The sequence below is a fragment of the Carcharodon carcharias genome, chromosome 20, assembly GCF_017639515.1.
Source record: "Carcharodon carcharias isolate sCarCar2 chromosome 20, sCarCar2.pri, whole genome shotgun sequence".
Lineage (NCBI taxonomy): Eukaryota > Metazoa > Chordata > Chondrichthyes > Lamniformes > Lamnidae > Carcharodon > Carcharodon carcharias.
This window is the reverse complement of record NC_054486.1, coordinates 62,814,631-62,824,369: the sequence shown is the minus strand read 5'-3', so window position 1 is coordinate 62,824,369 and position 9,739 is coordinate 62,814,631.

Here is a 9,739-nt window from a genome sequence, read left to right as displayed (position 1 = left end):
AATTCTGCTTCCAAGCAAATGGTGCATCAGCAATTGTTTCTCCTGTTCTAAGCATTTTGCACAATGTTTACTCAAGACTTATGCTTTCAGTTTAAGTTTTAATTGAAGATTTATCTTTGTTGAATTTATTTCTACAAGTTTGTCAGTTAAGCATTTCAAGTCCTCTTTCAAGTGTTCTACTTCCTGTGAGCGACACTCCAGTATTCTCATCAGTTTTAGTTTTTCCTTTACAAACTCCTCTTTCGTGTGTGACAGTTGGCTCTTTATGCTGATCAGCTTTTCTTTAGCAGAGCGTAATTCATATGTGCTATCCTCCAAGCTCACATTCTGTAATTGCACTTCTGCCAATTGTTTCTGAGACTCTTCATGCTCTTTCGTGAGAAAGTTCTACTTGCTGTTGTCATTCTAGGTTCTTAATTTTCAGCTCTCAATATATATGCTTGAAAATGTAATGTTTTCCCAAGTTTTCTTCCAAATGTCCAACCATTTTCTTCAGCTGTTTTATAACTCTTGGCTTCCTCCTGGAATATAGAGTCATCTTTGCCAATTGGCTCTTCAGTTCCTTCAGAGTGACATTAAATTCATTTAGTTTCACTTTGTAAATTTCTAGAGGAACAAACTGCATGTGAAGGCCCTTTAGCAGGTTTTCCTTTTCTTTGCAAAGGGCAATTGCTTCGTCTTGAGTTTTCTTGTACTGTAACAGAGTTTCATCGAGTTTGTTCTGCTATTCCTCCATTCTGCTGTTCAAGTTAGTCTTTATGGCTTCATGCTGCAAAATGGTTGTGTACTGTTTTTGACTTTGATCTTGAAGGACAGTTAACTGTTCATTCAACGGTTTATTTTCCTGTTCAGCCCTTGCCTTCTCTCACTGTGTTTCAGTACATTGCTTTGTTGGTACTGGCATTTCCAACATAACTTTTTCTGAAGTAGTATTCAACTTTACCCTTCATGTTTTTCCAGGGGCATGTATTGGTTCCTCAAAGTGTCTTTCAAGGCTGCATCTTCTTTGAGTACATTTTCTGCATGTACGTGTTGTGCATGGCTGTATTTCTGGTTGAGTTTTCCCAATTCCTGTTTCGATTTGCCGACAGTGGAATGCAGAGTTGTTATTTCCTCCTTGTACCTTTGTGATGCCTCAGAAATTTGTTTGTTCAGACCTCGAACAGTTTGATTCATTTTAGTCTATCGTGTTTTTTCAAAGGTATAGACTCAACTTGAATTTTGTGTTTCAAATCTTCCAGTTCAGCTTTGATATGAACATTTTGCAACCTTATTTCATTTTCCTTTTGCATGGTTTGTTTATTTTGGATTTCATCAAACAGCTTTCCTTCATTCACACCCAGCTGCTCGCTTTGCCTTGCTACCTCCTGTTGCAGTTTGAGTAATGTGTCAGGGTTTCCATAGTCTCAAAATATATTTTTTTGGAAAGTCATTTTGCCTCTCTGGTGCCCTTGTGTGGTTTGCTCGGGTAATGCCTTTTCCCCTTCCATAGCTTTGCTGGGGGTTTTCTATCCCTCTTTTTAAACTGTGCTCCACAACTTGAAGATTAAATTATGGTCAAAGGCTTTTAATATTTCATTGAAGCAGGTTTAGGATTCATCAATGTCTTGCATTAGGATTACTTCTGCAAATATACCAGATGGGTATAAAAACATATTACCTTGTATTTTTTCTGATTTCTGACTTAATCCTGATGTATTCCTGTAATCTAAAAATTCTCTTCTCCAAGATGCCCAATTTTGGGCCTAGTTTAGCCCGTGCCTTAGCCCAAATTGATCTGGTAGTTTTAATTTGCATGTGACCATTTTTCATAACGGTGAGTATCACTTTAAATTTCTTTTTCTTCCAAGAAGTTTGCGATTTAAATTGCATTTTTGGATGGTTCCCGGGGCAGAGGAAGTGTACACTTTTGGGCTAATGTCATGCAAACCCTTACCTGCAAACTTCTGAGAGGGATTCCCCAGCGCATCTTTGGGGTACTCCCCCAAAATCTGACACTGGGGAGCTCGGAAGTTACAGCCCATCCTCTCTGTAGGAAACCTTTTAAAACAAAAAACCTGGGTTCATTTCATGGTTTTTAAATCAGAGATAATATACTGGAAGGTGATTTTTAAGCCCTGCCTTCAGTTTAAAACTTTATTTTCATTCAGTCAAGCTCAGCCACCATGTGTTATGGTGCGGATTGTGGACCGTTGCTGCAGCATTCTGAAGTTCAAGATGGTGCTCCCATGCTAGTCAGTTTTGGCAGGCTACGCTACAATAGTAATCACGCTCAGCTTGGACAGAAAAACATTTTGAACAATGGCTGCCTGGATCGAATGCCTGCAGAGTTGTCTTGCTCAGATGAAAGTCACAAATTTGTTGAATCCTGGCTTTTGTGGCCTTTAGCTGGGTTTAAAAAGTCATGATTTTCCGGGAGTATTCAAATCATTATTTATAAATTTTGTCAGAGCATGTTTGGATGCCACGTGTTAAGGTGCTGACTCGGAGGTTTGGTTTTTAGCGACTTTATTTTGCAGACCTCACTTCTGACTCCAGAGACCTGAGCACATCATCAGCTAAGTGTCTGCATAGATTGACTGTTGCACTGTTAAAGGTTCTATAAGAAGTAAAAGATCCCATAGCACAATAAAAAAGTAGCAAGGTGCTGTCCTGGCCAACATTTATTCCCCAACCAAATCATTTTCTTAAAAAACGATCTGGTCCTTTATCTTATTGCTATTTGTGGGACCTTACTGTGTGCAAATTGACTTTGATGTTTCCCTAAATTGAAATAGTGACTGCACTTAACAGGTACTTAATTGGTTGTGAAATGCTAGAAGCATAAAATTTGGTATATAAATTCAAATTCTTTATCTCTTTAAAGATGGAAGAAAATGGCATTCGTACTGTAAATCAATTTGAAGAGAAGTATTATAAAGTATTAGGCACTTGAGCAAGCCAAACAATTAAAGTTTCAAATTTTGTAGAAAGGAACTTCTACTTTGGCACAGTTCAAATAAGCATGGAAAAGAACAATGGACAACAGGAAAATCATTAAACCTCATTACCAAATAGAAAGTTATACATTATTTTTTGAGTTCTGTTCCCAAAGGCAGGTCCGGCCCACAGGGTGACATCACCACAGGTAGAGAAAGGAGATAGATTGTAAGTCCACCCCTATGTTGTTGACACCAATCTGATCCACACAGACCATCCAGCCTGCTGAGTCAACCAGCCCCCAACGAGTCTGAGTTGCTGTGGCAACATATGCTTTTAAATGCATGTTGTAGCCTGGAGCTATGGATGGTGATTGTAGAGGCTCCAATTGCTTTCCACCACATGGCTGACCAGATATCTCTCTTGCTTTTACTGCCTGCCATTGGCGTATGTTGGAAGGATTCACAAGTTGATACCTAACCTGTGTGGCCATGTTATTTATTGAATTTATTCACATTTAATTTACAAAAATGTGCTTAGGTATTTTACAGGTATAATCCAGCAAAAATGGATCCAAAGCCAAAGAAGCTATTTCTTTTTACAAGAAATAGATCCTGCAGTCCTTAATAAAGGATCAGGGCTGAACTTCCTTTGGGCCTGCTTTCAGGCCTGAATTGGAAGTCAGAATAGAGCATATCCTAACTAAGGCATGAGACAAGACAGAAATTTAGCCTCAGTCCTCATGAATATTAATTAGGTGATTTGCCAGCCCTATTACAACTGCACTGAAACCTGAAAGCAAGCCCAGTGTGGTGGTGAGGCAATTGTGCAGTCAGGAGAACATTTCTGCCCTGCTTGGCTCTACAGCAATAGTTTTTTTACTTTTGTTGGTGACTATTAAAGACCAATATATGGACTGTCACTTTGAGCTTGGGGAAGAGGATCAGTGTGAAGGTGTAATCTAATTGGAATAGTTGGTGTGTTATGAGATAGAAAAAATCACAAACTGAAAGGAATAATCTACAGTTGTGAGACCGGCCTTGCCATATGGTGCAAAAAATTGGATAACATCAAGAAGAGGGACAATGACTGGATACTAATAAGATGCGGATGCTGAGATGGAAGGGGAGAGAGGTGAGAAAGGACAGTCTCAGAAACCAGTACATCAGGGGGTTAGCAAAGATCGTGGGAATATTAAGAAAAATAATCAAGAGATTGAAATGATATGGTTATCTGTTGTAGAGAGAGGGGGACTGTGTGGTAAGGTGAATGATGAAAATGGGACTGCCAGGAGGAAGAAGAGAAAGGCCTAACACCAGATAGAAGGATGTGGTGGCGAGAGACATAAATGCAGTGGGATCAGAAAAAGAATGGGTAACTGGCAGGAGGAGATGGATAAGGGTAATCATCCAGCATTGTGGCAACCCCAAGGAAAATGGAAGCCAAGAAGAAGTTGTTAGTGACCACAGGAGAATCTGCAGCAGAGCAAATCAAGCACTCCACATTATCTCATTTCCAACAAGTGCTTAAAACAGAAGACTTAATTTACATATTTACCTCATTTGAGGTACTCAATCTTCAGATATACTACCAATACTGGACACTTCCAGCTAAAGGTCGATTCTAGCAAATTTCTGAATACAAGTCTGTTTCGGTTAGCATTGAAGAAATTCCACATTGTCTGCAGTGTAACTTCAGTTTAACCAGAGCAAATAATTTTGAGGCAACATAATGCAGCAAAACCTGTTCTCACTGGTTTTACACATCACAACATTGCTGAGGTGATGCATATAAGAACCATTCAATTCATCAAAGAGATAGTGGGCCAGCTCAGCCATGGTCATTTACCTCAAATGAGTTGCCTCATTTATATATGTAGCCTATTTACGTAGCCCAACACTAGTTTGAGGTGGCCAACCTGAAATAATGGCCTGTCCCAACATTGGGTTGGATATTTTTCAGGTGCCCTTTGGGTGCAAGATATCAGTTCCCAAAATTGGCCCTGTAAAAATGGAGGCAATGAATTCCACTTTCTAACCCAATTAATCTATTTTTGATATTTTATAACTTCACACAGCCTGACATATGAGGAAATTTTATGAATTGTTTCTATTAATGCATTTCTATTTCTTGACTACATTGTATTTGTGGAGATTATTGCTACGCTGTGTGGTAGTGGTAGAATTCTACAGGCCTCTCAGACACTAATTCTGATGAACACCTCAGAAATGAAATTATGCACTCTTGCTCCAAGTATTAAGTATTTAGCTTTCGCTATCCTGTTGTAAAACTGCAGTGCTAACAATTTTGATGTTGCATTGTCAAGTTTTGGACAGAAAACCATAGCCTCCTCATAATACATATTGCCAGAATAGTGAAATGTATTTGCCTGATGTTCCAGATGTCCCAGCATCGTATATGTGGTTGACCTTTTATTGACACATGCTGTGAATGTATCAGTATTGACCAAGTAATAAACAGTATGTTTCTTTTGCAAAGTGCATGGTATATTAATGAAAACTTTAATGTTATGGCGAAATTCCCATTACAATGAACTTGAGTGCTTTTGATTTTTATCATGATATATTGTCATTCAGAAAAAAAAGATTTTTAAATTATTAAAATTGCAACTCCAATAGTGCACATAAACTGTAAAACATGAGGGGAGGGACACTTGAGAATGATATTCAGTCATTACAGTATGCTTGTTGCTGGATAATGGGCCCTCAGGGTCATTTTCCTGTGAAGATATTTGAAACGGAGGGTTAGTTGGCTTGGATTAATGTCATATCAAAGTGTAAATAATCTATCATATGCTACACAACAAAACTTCCAAAAATTGCAACAAAAGGAATAAAATTCATGTCTATAGCTAGTTCTCATAAAAGACTTTCAAATCATTACAGCACAGAAGGAGGCCATTCGTCCCATCATGTCTATTGGCCAATATTGACAATTTCGCCATTTGTAATTTTATTCAAAGATTTCTAACTCTGCGGTAATATTGCAATGTTAATTAGTTTATTATTAACTAGTACGGAAAGAAATGAAGATCAAATTTTTCAACAAGGTCCCTCATTTTCCCCATTGTTTCTCTTTTGTGTTTTGCATCCAGATTGAGTGAAATGTACGGTTACTACATGCATTTATCTACTTTCATTTATCTGGATGTTGAGAAAAATCCAACAAGGAAGCAGAACTCTATATGTTTAACTTGACATCTATGATATAGGCTCGTACGTTCATATTATTTGAGGTTTTGCACCCAATAAAAATTCAAACCTATCAGCTGTTGCCATTATTCAGTTGCCCATAAACAAATGTGATCTTTCTCTTTCAATAAATTATGGGGAAAAATGGGTCAATTCATACTATTTTTAAACAAAATAACAATCAGCTGAATATTTGTGACAAATGTGAGTTATCTTTGCTTGTGGGAGATGTCTTGCCAAGGTACCAAAATTTGAAGCATTCCAGCTGACAACTGTTTTTCAACACTCCTTTATGTACTAAAATGCAGAAAGGCTCTTAGTATCAGTGATCTACATGTTAAACTTCAGCATCAATTTTCATATTAGTAGGATGGGGAAAATTGACTTTATCAGAAAATTTGCAGTACTGCTCATTTCTTTATCCAGCTTTAACCTGAATAACGCCATCCAATTAAAAGAGACAATACAGTGGGAGGTAATTGCAAGAATAAAGCCCTTATTTGTACTCAATCTTCAGATATACTGCCAATACTGGACACTTCCAGCTAAAGGTCGATTCTAGCAAATTTCTGAATACAAGTCTGTTTCGGTTAGCATTGAATAAATTCCACATTGTCTGCAGTGTAACTTCAGTTTAACCAGAGCAAATAATTTTGAGGCAACATAATGCAGCAAAACCTGTTCTCACTGGTTTTATACATCACAACATTGCTGAGGTGATGCATATAAGAACCATTCAATTCATCAAAGAGATAGTGGGCCAGCTCAGCCATGGTCATTTATCCGCACAGCTCTCCGTGGCTATGAAGTTGATGATTGCATTCCAATTTAATGCACAGGCACATCTCAAACAGCCACAATGGAGTGCTATATTCTAGTCAGGTTGTGATTCAGGAATATTGTCATCAGGGGCAGATGCTATTCGGAGCAGAACTGAAGAGTTTATCAGATGATGATTATTGGTATACTCATGTAGGGTTGATTTGTTGTCTGTTTGAGGAAGGATACTTTATTTGTATTTTATTTGGGGAAGAAATTACGGTGCTGGTGTCAATGTTAGACTGTATTACATAGAAGGCTTAATTGATGAGATGTGCTTTGTCCCAGTACAGTTACAACACTGACATCTACCAACAAAGTGAAAATTTGCTCAGTTAAGTCTTGACCACCTAAAGGACAAATCCAACCTGACCATTAAGCACCCTAATCAATCATCATCAATGTAATGGACAGCATCATTAAATGCACTTTCAAGTAGTATCAATAACATGCTTATTGATGCCCAGTTTGGCTTCTATAAGGATTGTTCAGCTCCAGACTTCGTTATAACCTTGGTCCAAACATTATGAAAGAGCTGAATTCCAAATGGGTGAGATGAGAGTTACTACCTTTGCCAACAAGGCAACATTTGCCTAAATCTAGCATAAAGGAATCCAGTATCATTGAGATAAATAGTAATAAGGGAGAAAACTCTCCACTACCATAAAGGAAGATGGTTGCGGTTGTTGCAGGTTAATTATTTCAGCCCAGGACATGACTGCAGATGTTCCTCAGGGTAGAATCCTAGGCCCAACCATCTTCATCCACTTCAACAATGACCTTCTCTTCAACATATGGTCAGAGACAGGTCTGTTCAGTGATGATTATACAGTGTTCAGTATCCTTTGCAACTCTTCAGACACTGAAGCAGTCCATGCCTACAGGCAGCAAGACATGGACAACATTCAGGCTTGAGCTGAAATCATAAAAGATGATAGTATATTCTTACCAAATCAACCTTCTCTCATCTCTTCTGAGTTATAAATTGGATATGGTGGAAGACACCTTTGGCTTTGCCTCCCCTTCCCTCATCACAACCCCACTCTTGTGTCTTACTCCTTTCAGATACCCAAGAATTGCGACCTCTTCAAGCACTGGTCTGAAAATGTGCAGTGTAAGAGGAACAGGGCATTGATTGTCACTTGGTCTCGCTCAGACACAGACACCATGGCCAGGAGTTTTAGGATGGCGGGGTTTCCCTTCCCAACATCTGAAGAGTCGGCGGGAAACACAGCCCTGCCGATATTGCCTGCCTCACAATGATTTAACACTCCAACAAGTGTTAATTGGCTGGAAGTGGGACTTCTGCCTCATACTTGGAAGTCCTGCTTTAGAGAGCTGCTGGCCAATCTGATTGGCCAACAGCTCTCTAGTCCCTGCAGGGCCAGAAAATGCTGTGGATAGGACTAGGACTGCAATCAGTCCCCAGAGCCAAAGACCCAGGATTTCTGGAACAGGTAAGTTTTGGGGATCTCAGGGTAGGTGAGGCCTGGGGGATGGACAATGGGAGATTGGGGTGTTGGGGGAGAGGCATGGGGGAGGAAGGATCTGGGGTGACCAGACATTAAGGGGGGGTGCCCCTGCCACCCCCTTCCCGCCTGAGGCCAGAAGCCAACTTATTTTTGGGCTTCCCCCATACCCGAACTCCCACCAGCCTGAAAATTGAGGCTGGACGGGAAACGGCCCTTAAAAAGTCAATAATTGGCTACTTAAAGGCCTCAGTTGGGGCAAGGGTAGGAGGGCCGGCCTAGGCCTTGCCCACCCCAGTGTGAAATTGTGGAGAGGTCAGGGTGGGTGGGAACCCAGTGGGAAGCCCATCCAAGGAATTTAAGTTCACCTTCCACCTGCAAACACGCCGGTGGGGGAGTGTAACATTCTGCCCCATGCATACTTAGATCATAGCATAGGTCTATGTCATGTGATATAGATCTGCATGTGAGGAGTCACGGGGCACAAGCAACCTATAGCCAAGGCAGGGGGAAAGGGTAGCATAGCTGCCTGCTCACCAGAAGCAAAGTCACATTTGAATTCTGCTGCAGAGGACTCAGGTGAGGATTTCGATGGGGTGGTGGTACAGAAAAGGGTTGATGGACTTGCACACAGAAATGCTTGGCGATTGGCGGGCCTGCCAGGAAGACTGATGTCACTGTCAAGGAGCATGGAGGAATCCAGCTCCAAATTGGCATAGGGTTTTGTGCACAGCTTGCAGCCCATACTGTTAACCATTGAAATGGTAGCCAACTTCATGAGAACATTTATGCATTTGATTGTGATCCAGAATCTGATGGAAATGTCTCAGCATCCAGTTTAGCATAAGCGAGAACTACGCGACGTCTGAGTACTGCTGTGGAAGTTCACTCCGGGATCATGAAATCTCAACTTATTGCCATGTAAGCTCGGCTTGTTGCCATCTTGGCTGTGGGTATCAATGTTCAAAGGGGAATGCAGGCTCTCACAGCAATCCAGCAATCTGCCATCCAATAAATTACTAGGAATGTTGAGACACTGCCCTTGGAAAGTAGCAGTGGCTCCAGAGAGCACAATCCTGCTGTCCTTTCTTAGGATCGCGGTATTTGTCCCCTCACCACTGCCACATTGCCAGGGCTGGTGCTGTTGCCTGTCAGCCAGCCAGCTTAGACTGCTGCCGCCTATGCTGAGATCGTGCAATCTGAAGTCTAGTTTTCTGAATCCACATGGGTGATTAGTTGACTTTTGTGTCAACTTTTAATTGACGATGAAATATTGACTGGTTTGTATGATAAAGTTGGTCTGGAATGATCATTTTGTGG